The following is a 15951-nucleotide window of genomic DNA, read 5'->3' as shown; positions in this document are numbered from 1 at the left end:
GCTTTTGGTAAAATGGCCATTTTTACTATATTAATCCTGCCAATCCATGAGCATGGAAGATCTTTCCATCTTCTGAGGTCTTCTTCAATTTCTTTCCTCAGTGTCTTGAAGTTCTTATTGAAATGCTCATTCTTTTAAGAGTTCCGTTTAGTTCAGTATCATAATTTTTAATTAGGTTGTCTGTTTTCTTAGGATTTAGATTTTTTTTATTCTAGCTATATAACAAATCTCTATAAGATGTCAGTTGGTAAAGTTTTTGTTTGTTTATTTAGTTTCATGAAGTTCCATTTGTCCACTTTTGGGCTCAATGACAGGATTGTATTCAGAGTTTCTTTCCTATCCCTGTAAGTTATAGAGTACAATGCTTCTGTAAAGAAAGATGAAGTTGTGATATTTGCAGGTAAGTACTTCTGTGCCTTCCCCCGCCACACACATCACACACACACAGACACACACACACAAATACACACACACACACACACACACACACACACACACACTACTGGCTATTGTCATTGCTCCTGGATGCCATCTAAAACTTGATGTTAATACTCTATTCTTGGAGATAACACATGTGTGGAATTGGTGATAATCATTTGAAGTTGTATAACCCAGACACAGAAAGGCAAATACCATATCTCTCATATGTGGATGCTATCTTTGAAACTAGGTATCACACTTGCACTGGAGTACACATGGAAGTTAGAAAATCAATAACATGTCATGAAGCAAGGTTTCAAGAAACACAACAATACAGGTGGCATGAATGAGAAATGAGAATAATGAAACATAAGGGTAGAGTTAAGTAGGAGGCTGGGAAGTCAGGCTCAAAGGCAGAGTATAGAAACAGAAAGCTCTAAATAAAGAGCTTTGAATATGTCAGATGAAAACCTTTTGCTATATAGTATCCATATCTATATATATAATATATATATAATATATGTGTGTGTGCGTGCATGCGTGCATGTGTGCACACACACATGCACACATATACACACGCACACCTGGGCCTGTACACACATATATATATAGAGAGAAAACACATATACATATATAAAGGAGTTTAGATAGTGTTACCCTATAATAAGGATGACAGTGCCTCTTTTAAACATCATTGCTACTAATTTGAAAGCCCAATGCTAGATATAGATTACTGTTTGATGAGCTGTTGCTCAGTGCGGAAACCATAGGTATACTGTCAATTTATACGGCATTTCCAGTGTTCCCAATTAACATTCCAAACTTGATGATGAGACCCAACTCCGGAGAAACAACCACATGCTTGAATTATAGGACATGAAAAATATCACACTGATATTGGCCTGGAAGCTTCATTCCAGCTATTTAGTCCTCGGGGTCCTTATAGGTTCTATGTGTGCTAACACAGAAAACATTTAACACTTACCTAAAATGAATTTACAACCTATAATAATGACTGTCCTGCTAAGACATGCCACTTAGACATAGTGGCAGTTTCTGATTGTATTTAAGAACTGTGCCAAGGATGGGACTCATCATTGGCAATGTAGACTCGGACAAAATGAATGGTTAAGTCATAAGCCTTAGGATAGAACATAATACAATTATTCTGGTAAAAGGGCATAGTACTTAATTGCCTCTTAAACTGTTTTTTATATGCCCATACATTATTGCATCTCTCAGCTGTTATCAGAGAAGCTTCTTTATTGTAGAGAAATTTTAATTCCAGCAACATGACTACTCTGGCTGGAATACAGACTTGCCTTTAGAACTCACCTTTAATCCAAAACAATGGAAGTAAGGTTAGTTTACAGAAAGAAGCAGTTATGTTTAAAAGCTCTAATTGAGCAGCAGACAAAGTGACAAATCAGGACACATCCAACTCTCATGAGATCAGCACAGGAAAGGGAGGCTGTTTAAGAACAGAGCAGAAAGAGAGAGGAGGAGTACAGTTCTTTTTTCAGTTCGTTCATTCAGTTGTGAGTCAGTGCAGTGAGTGCAGTGCAGTGGGGTAGAATTTGTGGCAGTTCAGTTCATGAAGCTCAGAGGGAGATTTTTACTGGAGCAATCTTATAAACAAGTCTCAGACAGAACACGCTAGGCACAGGTGAAAACAGAATGAGCCAGAGAAGAAGGGGCCAGATCAGAATGCATTGAGAGGGTTAGTTTGAGTCCAAGCAGAGCAATTCAGCCAGAAGCAGAGAGAAGCCAGTTCGAACCCATTAGCTTGAAAAGAAGTTTGAACCAGAACACCTGACTTAAACCAGCAACCAGAGTTGAGAAAGAGCTAGAAAGGATGAGCTTATGTAGCAGTACCCCTCTAGAACAACAATTACTCAGGCAAATAAAAGGGATTTTTACATTTGTTTTTCAATAGATACATCGTGTATCTATATTGCAATGCTATCCCACGGTATCACTGCAGATGGGAAAGCAGAAATACTGAAAGAGTATCTAGAAAAGAAACAGTACTGTCTGGACATAGCCTGGCCATCACACGCATGAAATTTTAGCAGCTGTAAATGCGTGCACAAGTTATGCACAAGATGGGGAGATTTATGGATCCCATCCCTAGGTAAAAAGTCATTTGCAACTGATGTCTGCTGGGGAAGGAGACTATATTTTCTTCAGTTATTTAGTCTGCAAGGCTGCTTGTATTCTAATAGATGATCCTCCAGGCATGCACAAAGAGGCAGTATCAGGTGGACTGTTGGTTTTAAAGGAAAGAGAGAGTATGTATGAAGATCAGAAGAAGAAGGATGTAAGGGATGGTGTGTATATCGTAAAGGTTGGAACACAGATTCAATAAAATGCTATTTTAGCCACGTATTAAGCTCAATACAAACAACAGTATTTTTCTTACCTTTGTTTCTTAATATCCACTCCTTAGGAAGTACTTTAGTATTTTTCTTTATATCTCACATGACATATCATCACCACAGTCATATCTGTTTGTATATCTTCCAAATATCTGCACTCTATACCTAATTAAGAACTCCTACTCCCCAATCCCAAAGAATCCATTGGCATTCAAACCAGAGAGTAATATTTCCTACAATGAAAATAGGTACTATAGACAGTCACTACCTTATATAGTAAGTTATAAGCCTTATCATTGATATTAGAAAAGTAGTTTAATACTAGAGCCAGATAGTCACATAAAATTTTAATGCAGTAAACCAAGTACTTAGAGCAATAAGAATAATTTTGTGAATACCACAGTAATAAATCTGACTATAAAAGTTAGCGAAGTGAAAGAAAAATGTGAAAGTTGACTCTACAAAGTAAATATCATGTACCAAATTTTAAGAATCTTAATTAGCAAATATAATTAAATAATCAATGTACATACACACAATCTATTTATCATAATAACATCTAAAAAGAGAACTGCAATCTAGCAATTTTGAAAAATAAATACTAAGCAAACATTGAATTTAATTTTTTAAAAGCAATGCTTATTTTTTAACGTGGCACAGTTTCAAAATTGACAAAAAAAATCAGAAAACATGATAAATTATAGAAATTAGTCACTACACACTGGTAAAATCCTAAGAAAAGTCACTGAGTTTTAACAAAAGTTGAGGATGAAGAGTCAGCTGAGGACAACGGCCATTGTGTCCGGAGCCTGTCATTCCTGTGTCTTTTCAAAAGATACTCCAACCACCTCTACCTCAAAGAAAATACAAATCCAAACAACTGCTCTTCCTGCCCACCCCCCAAAACAAATTTCTACCCACCTACATAGAATGATGTTATCAGTAGGATTCAGTTTCTGTATTAACTTCTAAACTGGTTATGTCCAATCTCAGCAGTTCTATTAAAACTCAATATTTTGAGCAAAATTCCTAGAGACATTTTTTTAGGTCAGTCAATCAAGCAGCCAGTAGTTTTAATGAGCACCCACAGGGCACATAGTTTCTACCCTGCCATTCTGCTCGGCCCTCCTGCAATAGATTTTTTTTAATCAACTTTTATGAGACAACATATTTTCAAGTTCCTCCTAATCTCCTAATAGATTTAAGGTTTCTGTAGAAGGGAATTCATTACTATTTTATATTATATTTAAAGTAATTACTTGAGTTCCAAAAAAGATATAATTTTCCAGCAAAATTAAAAAAGAATCAAGAAGAAAAATAGTAGCCTATTTTGCAGGCTCTCATTTTCCAGAAGCAGTGTTAAGTGGTTTATGTCTGTTAGTAAAATGCATAGTTACCAAGTGCCAATTAGTTTTTGGTACTGAGTTTAGTGTGTAAACTAATGGATAACAAAGTTCTGCTTAGTATTATTAAAATGTTCTTATAGAAAAGATATATAATTATAATTCTGTATATTTATAACATAGAATAAAACTGATACCCATGTTTATAATTCCAGAGTAAGAAATAATATTACCAATAATTTGTAGACCGTTCTTTAGTATCCCCTATATTTTTTCAATTGCTATTAGGACAGTATGTTAATTTTATATTTCATTGCATTTTACAGTGTCATGTTTCATTCTTAAGCAACATAGAGTGGACTGAATTATGCTTGATGCTGACATTTATGGTATTTAATATAGATGGTATCTCAAATGGATAGTTTTTATTTGAAAATTTACATGTCCCCTAAAATAAAGAAAGTCAAGTGCAGTTACTAATGTGCTTTTTCTCACTTACTGCCATTTTTCCAGAATGTGTGGTTTGGCTGAGCTCAATATTAGTTATTTTGGAAAGATACAAACCTCTCTTACAAGAAACTGCAAATCTGTTAGGAATCCAGTGAATAGTGAGGAGTCAAAACTTGAGAGTGTTGAAGCTCTTGTCTTCCTTGGAATCATTATCATCACTTCAGCTTAATTTCTGTACAGCATTACCTGTTGAGACATTATTACAATTTCTCTAGTTAGTCTATATGTGATAGATTCAAGGTTGTGCTCAATTTTGTTCTTGCTGTTATTTAGACAAATTATCTGTGTGTTGGTATGTGAGTCCCCTGATATCTAGATAACATTTTTAGGCCAGGTAAGATGGCTTGGCATGAAAGAACTTGGTGTCAGTAAAAGTCTGATAACCTGGACCTAGTCACCTGGAGCCACATGGTGGAAAGAGGTTACCAACTTACACAGGTTGTCCCCTGACTTCCACATGCATGCTGTGACAGACACATGTACACTCTTGCATATACACAAGTACATGAGCAACGTCTGAAAGAGATAACTTGTACTTACTATTCTATTCTATTAACTGTTCATTTACTTAATCATTGTTTTGATCCACGTATTTATTAACCCGGAGGAAAGCTGGTATGAATGGCAATGATTACTATGCTGTCTGGTGTGTCAGTAAAACTTCAAACGTAGAGCCTTTTGGCCAAGCATCTGTGATTTCATACTATAGTAGCATTTATTGCCTCCAGCTTCCTGCACTTTCCTATAAATTTAGTATGTCTTACCCAAGAAAGTAGATAGACACATATTTATACAGAAATTATGATTTTATAAATGATTTTTGAATACTAGCGTCTTTCAAAGTGCAAGGTGATTTTGAAATGCAAAACATAATGTCATAGGATTGAGTGCAACAGAAGTTTTCCTCTGTCCTGTGCTGTTGAACTGTGCAACATGGATAAGCAACATGAGTTAGCAAATGCTTCTTCCTATAAGTAATTAATAATTACAAAATTAATTTTATATTACCCAATTTTTCCATAAGCAACATTATTACAGTTAAGAATTTTTTACTTTTTTGAATAAACTATTATTATATTTTGTTTTCTTTTAAAACCTTAGGAAAAATTAGGAAGTATTATCTAGAACCCAGAATGAGTTCAAATTTTTATTACCTTTATATCATTGTGATTGGCAATTTGTATTAATTTTCTTACCACTAACCAGTAGCTGATAGGAACCACTGACAAATATGAACTGACAACATTGGTTCCTGGTTTTGGAGGATTCAGACCATAGACACTTTGCCCTCTACTGCTGGACAGAGCATCATGTTGGCAAGGCATTTGCTGGAAAACAGAAGCTAAATGCATGACAGAAACTAAGCAAAAAAAGCAGATCAAAGCACAAGCAGTAAACAACAACCTTCCCTCTAATGAAGTCACAGTTTCTAGCTCTCCATATACCAGAAAGACCATAATTTTATTACTCCAAATAAGAATTAATGTATTAGCTAGATCAAGATTTTTTGTTTTTTCTATTCTCTCTCTCTCTCTCTCTCTCTCTCTCTCTCTCTCACACACACACACACACACACACACACACACACACACACGCACACACACACACTAATGTAAAAAATGATTACCAATCCACCTAATCTTACAATTAAGATTCACATTACAATGTCAAGAACAAAAAGGAACTTACAACATAGCAATACGTGACAACATATTGCTGCTCTGAGAATAGACAGATGTGTGTCTATTCACTACAAGAAAATAAAGCCTGCAAGAGCAAATTTTAAAATATCTTTTCTGGTATAAGTATTAAGGAAGCTGACTGGTTCATATTTTAGAAAATAAAGTACTGTCCATTTCTACTACCAGAAGTTACTCAAAATATTATCTGACATAAAACATCAGATGCGTAAGCAAACTTAAAGTTATGATTATGTTTATTGCTATAATACCTTCATTATGCTCTTCATGTATGTTAAGGTATTCAAAATACTATTCCAACATGTTTTTATCAAAGATTTTTAATATTTGTGGAGTCTAAAGCCTAGGGTATCTGACTAGATGTGGATTAAATATGTAATATACATGTAGAATTTTAGGGATATCCATGAAGGAAAATAAAGAAAGAAATGAACTGTGTTATATATTGGCGTTTGAGGAACTCTTCTGGTGTTCTCTTTGAGGCTTGACATTAGTTTTCTGTGAAGATTTTTCACTCCATGATGGTTTCCCAATAGGGAGGAATACAGGGTTCTGGGAGTTCCTTTTACCATTTAAACACAGTAAATACAAAAAAGATCTTACAGAGTTTTCCTAAAGATACCTCAACTCTATTCTCCTGGGCAGCAATAATCCAGCCTTTCTTAATGGTTAATTTTCCATAGAAAAGATCTGTATATTTAAGAAAGCTATACCATACAAAATTTTAACTCTTGCAGACCTCTCAAGCAAAGTATATTTGAATGTAGAACAAGATTCTTTTGCTGATTTATTTTGTTCTTACAGACTGCTGAACTTTTAACTTAAAAATAAGAAACATGGACATTGGAAGAATAATACCCATACATTTGATAGAAATCCCACACTTTAACAAATGGAAAGCAAGCCTGGAAGGTGCTTTTAAATAATAATTGCTTAAATAGCATCAGAAATTATATAATTTTTCCACGTATTTGTAAGTATTTCATTTTTAATTGAAAAGAGAGGATTCTTAATAGATAATTGAAGCCATCTACCTTTGAAACATAACTTGAAATTATGTGTATTTAACTGAAACATACTGAGCATATTTCAAATATATCATCAGTAATGAAAGAAGAAAATCAAGGTATTTTTATTATCTCCTGCAACTATGTGGTGTCAGTATCCAATTCTAAATGCACATGAATTAGATTCACATTCTTTGAAAATCCAAAAGAAGACACAATTTACTTTGCTTATTATTGTATTTTAGTTGTATATAGAAAATGACAAATTAAAGATTGTTCTATCCTGAAAGGGAACTAATCACATCTCAGCTAGTTTCTTATGCTTCTATATGAAAGTTTAGCCATTTATTTTTGTATGAATTCGTGCTTCAAGAAATACAAAACTGTCTGCCAAATGCAGTTCTCTGAAAAAAGATACCATGTCTCCGTGCTTTAAGACATTGTAAGGAACAATGAAAAAGCTGTAAGCTTGCATCTCAGCTAACATATTACATCAAGTAAATAGTGAAGGTTAAATAATAAATGTAACTTGATAGATGTCAGGAAAACAAGAGAAGATAGCGAGAGGGTGAGGGAGAGAGGGAGGGTGAGGGAAAGAGAGAGAGAGAGAGAGAGAGAGAGAGAGAGAGAGAGAGAGAGAGAGAGAAACAGAGACTGAGATTAGAGCAGACTCTGCCCTCCTGAAAATTTTTGATGTCTATCTGAAACTAATGTAATGGAACATAATATTCTCTATCATAATGTAGGCAAAGTTTTGGTTTTCATTTTTATTATTGTCTTACATGTTCATAAAATTTGTAACTAGCACTATATGAATATTTTTATACCCAAAGCTATATAAACATATGATGAAAATAAAACAAAGGATATCATACAGTTAATAATACAATCGTCTTTACATATCACTCAGGAAAATCATACCAATTGTGATTACAGAGCATCTTCAAAAAAATCTAGAACTAAAAGAAAATTACTTTATTCATAAAACTCATGGACAAAATTTTAATCTAAGATTTGAAGATATAAATTACACTGAAGTATAAAATATCTAAGCCTAAAAAAGTCACTATCTTCTATAATGTGTTTCCTTAAAAATAATTTAAAAAATTCAAATAACACAAATGCTTTTGTATGAATAAAAAGTGTTGAATTATAGAACATTAAAACAACTTAGACAGGTCCCTCTCAAAAGGAAAAGAGACTGAGATGCTAATAAAATAATGTGCCTTTTCCTGTATGCCAAGGTTTTAGAACCCCCAAAGTTTAGAAGGCTTGGTCTTACCTGAAGAGTTCCTTTAAGTTTCTTGATCAATTCTAGAATTATAAATTCTTGGAAGAAAATAAAAAGTATTTATCAATACCACAAATTGTGTTTAACTAACAATAATTACCTGTACCTTGTATGAAATTTGACATTGTCTAGTGATGTATTTATAATGGCAAAACTAGCTGTTGAAAGTAAAATTACATTGAAATCAAAAATAGGTTCAAGTTTAGGCCAGATCAAAAGTATTGACGGGGTACATATTTTTCAGCAGTTCTGTGAGAACTAGGGTGCAGCTTGCACAGATGCACTCTGTGTGTGCATCGAATAAGGCCACCTTGTTGTTTCAGAGACACTGCAACCTCAGAGGTCAAGAACATAGTCACCTAAAGATCAGCCAGTAGGATGAGCCCTGAACAACTGTGCCTGACATATCGCCTTTTAAAAATTAATTTTTCCTAGTGTTATTTGTACAGATGTCATCTATCTCTGCAAACAAGTCCATGTTTGCTATTCTCGCTGATAATGAGGTAGCCTGGTTGCTGCGTCAACAGTTTGGCTTGTTTCACTCCCTTATTTATCGTCATGGTATTCTGAATCGACGCAAACACTGTTAGAGGAGAAACTCATCTTTTCAGTGGACCCCTCAAAGCCTAAGAACTATCATTAAATTCCTCAGGCATAAGAAATTTTGACACAAAGTTTTAAAACCTTTCTCAATGTTAGAGAAAATCTTTTTCAAATTGAGTTTCCACGAAAGTAAAAAAAGAAAAATCTTGAATATATTTATTCAGAATTAAAAACTATTAGAAATTTGTTGCTGTGGGCAAAAATATAAGCCAGACTCTGAAAACTCAAATATATTTAGTATAAGCAATACGCTAGCATAGATGTTTAGCAAGAAAGACTACAATTGCTAATTTTTACTATGAGCAGATTAAATGCTCCATTCATTTTATACTCAAAATATTGTCTTGAAATTAAATTTCTATTGTTCTCTTTCTGATAGTTTCCTAATTTGTTTCTGTGCTAGGGGAACATAGATGTCGTGACAGACATGGTCTTTTAAAATAAATGTTTCCATTTAAAGTGGTTTATTCGCTGTGGTATTTCTTAAACATTACAGATAATTTTTAAAAGGTTAAAAAACATGCCCTTCCATTTGTCACTGTTGGCTTTTGCACTGTGAAAGTAAGTTTAACCTTTTACTACCTAGAAGAGAAACTATATAAAAGTATGTGAACTGTATAACTTTGCTGTGAGTGAGCTCCTTATGCCTCTAGGTAAGCATTCTGACATTCGGTATTTAAAGCTTTAAATTTGTGCTCTTGTAAAGGTCAGAGAGAAAAAATAAAAAAAAAATCAAGGCATTGAATGCAGTGGGAGAAAACTTTGCAGTCTGTTGAAAGTCACTTTTAAAAGAAACCGTTTCTACATATTAAAAACAATTAAGAATGTTCCTATTTTAAAAAGGGTGATGAGGAAAGAACTGGAGAGATGACTCAGCATGTGAGAGTGCTTGTGGCTCTTCCAGAGTCTCTGAATTTGATTTTACTAGCACCCAAGTCAGGCTACCCACAACTGCCTGTAGCTCCCACTCCAAGACATCCTGCACCCTCTTCTAGCTTCAACTGGTACCAATCATGCATGCACATGCAAGTACATATATACATACACACACACACATACACACACACTCGCACACACACTCACACACACACACCACGAGAAAAAGAATTTTCATAGTTTCTTAAGATGATAAAAAATTTTTCAAGAGAAGAGGATTGATACGGAGCAAATGTATCATATCATATAAGCTTATAATGAAATGCTAATTACAGAGGGATGATTAGAAAACCCTTAAAACCCCTTCTCACGAAGGTTCACAGTTGCATTCATTTCCCAAATTAGTCCAAAGGATGTAGGTACATTCTCTATGAATCAGTTGTTTGGCCCCAATGAAGAAAAAGATAATTTGTTAGACAACTTCTATTAGTACATTCCCAAAATGATTCCCTCTAGTAATTATAAGCTATTTTAAGCTACCAAAGTTCTATCAACCATAAAGAGAAACAAATATCTGTGGTTGGACCTTCAGGGGAAACCTCTATTAAAAAGGTTATTATTTACCAGAATATATCATGAGACAAAATACATGTTGAAATTTTCTGAATATTTAAGTAAGAAATGGTTTTATCTGTAATTTTAATCTCTAATTTATTTAATCTCTAATAAATTTCATAAATTCATGCACTTATCAGTGGTGTTGCCTGACAATGTAAATTAGAACAGAATCCCGTTTTCCAGAAGACTGTCTGGAAAGCTCCATATTTGTCATTAAATAATGTAACTTTTGTATCTTTTTAAAAGTCAGGATTATACGGATTACATTATTTCTCACTTTTCCTATGTCATGCTTACATATAAAATGAAATTTACCAAGAACGTGAAATTAAATTCTGTTAAGATTACATCTGGTTGGACAGAGCACACATATACTCACCAGATCATTGATATAAATTGTTGAAGTAGTTCTTAAGTGTTTTGTAAAGTATACCACTGATACAATTTATCATCAAAAATAAGTTAATTTTCATTATAAAATTTCTAGCATTGCTTTTTAACCATTTGTCTTTCAATTGAGAGACCAATGAAAATCCATTTGCTTTTCTAGTTTTTGAAAATTAAAATAAGTCACACACATACCTACACTCTCTCTCTCTCTCTCTCTCTCTCTCTCTCTCTCTCTCTCTCTCTCTTCCTACCTCCCTTCCTCCCTCCCTCCCCTCTCTTTCCTTGTGTGTAGGGGTGGGTAGAAAAAAATAATAACTAAGAAAATTAGTTTCTCTGACCTTAAGAAGGTGAAGGTAAAATACCAAAGTAGAAGGTATTTTGAAGAGGAGGTTTTTTTTCTGGAAATATAGTAAAATTTTCCATTTGAAAATTTGAATTCTAGTTACTCAATTTGCTACCATTGAAGTTTTGGGTGTTTTTCTATATGTATATAGTATCCCTCAAGATGAAGAATTCAAGCTTTCCTGTTATTTCCAAGAGAAAGGAACATCAAATATGAGTAAAAATTAGCCTGTGTTCAGCATTCTAGACAGTAAAGACCTGTGAAAAATGGTAAGTATAGACTTTTTAATAAAGCAAACTTAATAATTACATTCTCAACATTAATGAAGAAATACCATTGCCTATGAGAGACATAATATAGAATTATTTTCATTAAAAATAGTTTTCTTTTTAGTAATTTGTATGTGTGCATTGCTGTGTTCATGTAAGTCTCCTGTGAAGAAGTCCAAGTAGGACAGAAGAGGGTGAGAGAGCTCCTGGAGCTAAGTTATTGGCAGTTGGGGGCTGCCCTCGGTGGGCATTGGGAATTAAATTATGCTATACAAGGTTGTCTACTCAACTGTTAAGACTTTCTCTAGTCCAGAATACTATATTCTATAAACAAAGAATAATCTGACTGTGAGATAGTGACAGAAACTGAAAAAATGTATGGAAACTATTCATCAAATTATAGATCTTAGTATATGCATATAGGTGAGGTAAGTTACTGCTGAGAGGCAAAACCTACTCCACCTTAGAACCAGACTCCACTTTAAAAGGAAAAAAAGGCCTGAGAACTTGATCTGCAGCTGAACCCAAGCTACACCCAAGTACTAGGAAGGATCCCCGGCTTGTCCTTGGCCCATACCCCAGAATTAATTCTTAGCTACTTCCTAGCAACTGTTAATCAAAGATTAGTCTGATTGCTTTAAAACACCCACCTGTGGGCTTACAAGGATCATTCTATTAGATACTTGCCAGTCTAGACACCCCCTCACTTACTCTCATTCCCTATAAAACCTTGTACTGCTGAGGGCTGCTCTACCTTCCCTTCCAAACTTGAGAAAGAAAGAAAGAAAGAGAGAGAGAGAGAGAGAGAGAGAGAGGGAGGGAGGGAGGGAGGGAGGGAGGGAGGGAGGAAGGAAGGAAGGAAGGAAGGAAGGAAGGAAGGAAGGAAGGAAGGAAGGAAAAAACTAATGTGATTACATTGGAAATGGCTCCTTGGTGGTCCTCTGGGGTTCAGGATTCTTCCTGACACAACACAGTAACACTTCAGTATCTCAGTGACTTCACAATAAACATAGTTTACTTTTGTCACATTACTGCACAGATGCATAGATCGACCACCATGGTCTCTGTCCTTGATAGCCAGTTACAGTGCAATGGTGGTGAAAGGCTCTCTCTCAAAGGCTATCCTCACTGTTGGAGGTCACAAAGGTAGTCCTCACTGTTGGAGGTCACAAAGGTAGTCCTCACTGTTGGAGGTCACAAAGCCTGTCCTCACTGTTGGAGGTCACAATGGGGGTAAAGGATTTTTCCTTTCACATTTCTTTGCCTTGTAAAATCTTGTGCCTACAAAAGTTTCAATGGAGAATATTTTTTCCAATTTCACATTCTGAGGCATCACTCCATTGTAATTGTATCTGAAGTTAGGGATTTAGTAGGTAATTAGATTAAATACGATAATCATGACTGGTCCCAGCTCAAAAAGTGGTTCATTTCAGAGTTAGCCACAGTTGACACTTAGGAAGTAGAGACCTCAATAGAGGAATTATCTCCAATAAATAGACCTTGGATACATCTGTGGAACATTTTCTTGCATGCTAGTTAATGTAGGAGGGTTCAGTCCACTGTAGAAGATACTTTTCATAGAGGGCCAGGGCTGTACAGGAAAGTGCAATGTTTATTCTTGGCTGTCACTTTGACTATACCTTGAATTGACTAACTTAATCAGATGGGCACACCGGTGATAACTGGATCACTTAAGGTCCCAAGTCACACTTTGATTCTAGGCCACACCTTCTGTTGGTAGCTTATTAAAGGGATATAGAAGAATTAAGCATATGCTTTTAATTTGCTTGCCCTCACTCTCATTAGCAAGCTCATTTGTCCTGATGCTCATCTGTCATTGTCATTATTACCTCTTCACTGACATTAGAACCTATTTCTTTAGGATTCAGACAGATACCAATGACTAGCTGAGACATCCAGCCTCAGACTGAACAACTATTGGATTCATTGACTTCCATTTGGGAAGCAGTCACGGATGTACTAGCCAGATGATAACCTGTAAATTACTCTAATAAATCTCCCTTTTGTATAGATTCAATCTATTGGTTCTTTTCTTCTAGAGAACCCCAACTAATACAGAAAGGAAGCTTCCATGTGAGCCAGAAATTCAGCAACCAGCATTCTTCTGTGGTCTCTGCTCCAGTTCCTATGTCCATGTTCCAGCCTGGAGTTTCTGCCATGACTTACCTTTATACTGTAATTTATAATGTGAAATAAAGCCTTTCTTCTCCCAAAGTGCATTTGGCTTGCATTTTATCACAGCCACAAAGACAAATGAATTAGAACATTTGCCTTAGATATGAATTTCATGATCGGGCTAGCTAGATGCCTCAAGGGTATTTGCTACTAAGCCAAATATGCTTAGTTAGCCCAGAATGCACAGGCAGAAGGAAAGAACTAACTCCAACAATTTGTCCTTTGACTTCCAGATAGCACAGTGTTACATGTGCATGTGAGAACACATACATATGTTTACACACACACACACACACACACACACACACACACACAGACAGACAGAAACACATAAAGACATATTAAATAAAAACAATAATGAAGAAGAAGGAAGAGGAGGAGGAGGAAAAGAAGGAGGAGGAGCAGGCAGAGGAGGAGTAGGAGGAGGAGGAAGAGGAGGGGAGGAGGAGGAGAGGAGAGGAAGAGGAGGAGGAGGAGGAGGAGGGGGAGGAGGAGGAGGAGGAGGAGGAAGAAGAAGAAGAAGAAGAAGAAGAAGAAGAAGAAGAAGAAGAAGAAGAAGAAGAAGAAGAAGAAGAAGAAGAAGAAAATCAACTCCTGCCCTACAAAACACAAGCATCAAGAAGAACAATGTAGGAACACAGGAAGAAAAAGTACACACATCATACTTTCTGACACTTATCCTACGGGATCACACAATATTTGGGTTTGTTTTTACTTTTTCGTTTTAATTGTTTGATTTTATTCAGTTTTTGCTTCTGTCTTAGTGGCAGGCAGCATGAGAAGAATAAGGATGGGATTAGACATGTAGTTATACCATATTTAGAAAGTATAAAACCATAAATTATTATGAACATCTCTGTGTATATCATAATTATAAATATTTAAAATGTAATATTCTAAATATGAATAACAAAATTTGGTAGAAAAACATAGATAGAAGAGAAGCAAAACTATGCTAAATTGCTCAACTTAATAGTGAAACATGAGAACACAGCAGAAAAACTAACAACATCAATTATAAAATAATTATATACATACACATACACAGACATATATGTAATATGTAACAATTTTTTTGGAACACACATCTCTTGTCAAGTGATTTATTTTAGCTTCATAATTTTTTTCTTTTTAGGTTTTTTGTGACAAAAATTTAAATTTCATAGTTGATTTTACAAGTAACATTCTAAAATTTTATTTTGTTTATAATTTTACTTTGTATACTCTTTATATTTTAATATGTGTTAAACTCAGAATCTATAACACATTTAATGCTGCAAATAGCCTACAAAAATTAATACAAAATAATAAATAGACAAGAAAGCATTAATTACCTAGGTTATTATAAAATAACACCACCATGGTATTATTGATTCATTTCAAATTTTTAATATTTTTGAAGCCTTTATGAAGTTCATCTGTCTTATGCCAGTATACTATGGGTGTTCATCATGTATGTGCTCACAATGTTTAATATCTTCTTAAATTGCCTTTTTCTTTCAGTTGTAAAATAGAATACTAACAATCTTGAAAATAACTAACAAATGATAACATTAGAATGTTAATTAACAAAACCAAAATCTTGTTCTTTGAGATAATCAACAAGATAGACACTTAGCCAAACTAACTAAAATAAGTAGAGGCAATATCCAAATTAACAAATCAGAAATGAAAAGGGAGACATAACAACAGAAACTAAGGAAATTAAAAAAAAACTATTGTTTACTTGAAAAGTCCTGTTCTTAACAAAATTAGAAAATGTAAGCAAAATGAGTGATATTGTAAACAGATATGATTAACCAAAGTTACCCAGATCCATTAAATTATCTAAACAGTCCCGTAACCCAAATGGAAATAAAAACAGTCACTAAAAGTCTCTGACCAAAAATGGCCCAGGGACAGTTAGTTGATGATTCTCTGGATTTTTTTTAAATATTTCTTAAAAAAAAATAACCTTCATGGTGAATCAGCAGGAATTTATTTTAAGGTTCTGGGAGTTCAGTTACA

The 15951-nt window shown here is 34.5% G+C and overlaps 1 long non-coding RNA gene across 1 annotated transcript; it reads right to left on the bottom strand.

The window, feature by feature from the left end:
• Window positions 1-3562: 3562 nt before the first annotated feature.
• LOC120101586 (uncharacterized) lies at window positions 3563-12841 on the bottom strand. The gene is made up of 2 exons (XR_005502267.2): window positions 12664-12841; window positions 3563-4837 (listed from the first exon to the last, which is right to left on the bottom strand). It is a non-coding gene; the product is annotated as an uncharacterized LOC120101586 (long non-coding RNA).
• Window positions 12842-15951: the final 3110 nt, after the last annotated feature.

Source organism: Rattus norvegicus, chromosome 3, assembly GCF_036323735.1.
Source record: "Rattus norvegicus strain BN/NHsdMcwi chromosome 3, GRCr8, whole genome shotgun sequence".
Taxonomy (NCBI): Eukaryota; Metazoa; Chordata; class Mammalia; order Rodentia; family Muridae; genus Rattus; species Rattus norvegicus.
Note: the sequence above shows the minus strand (reverse complement) of the source record. Positions and strands in the feature narration are given on the sequence as shown.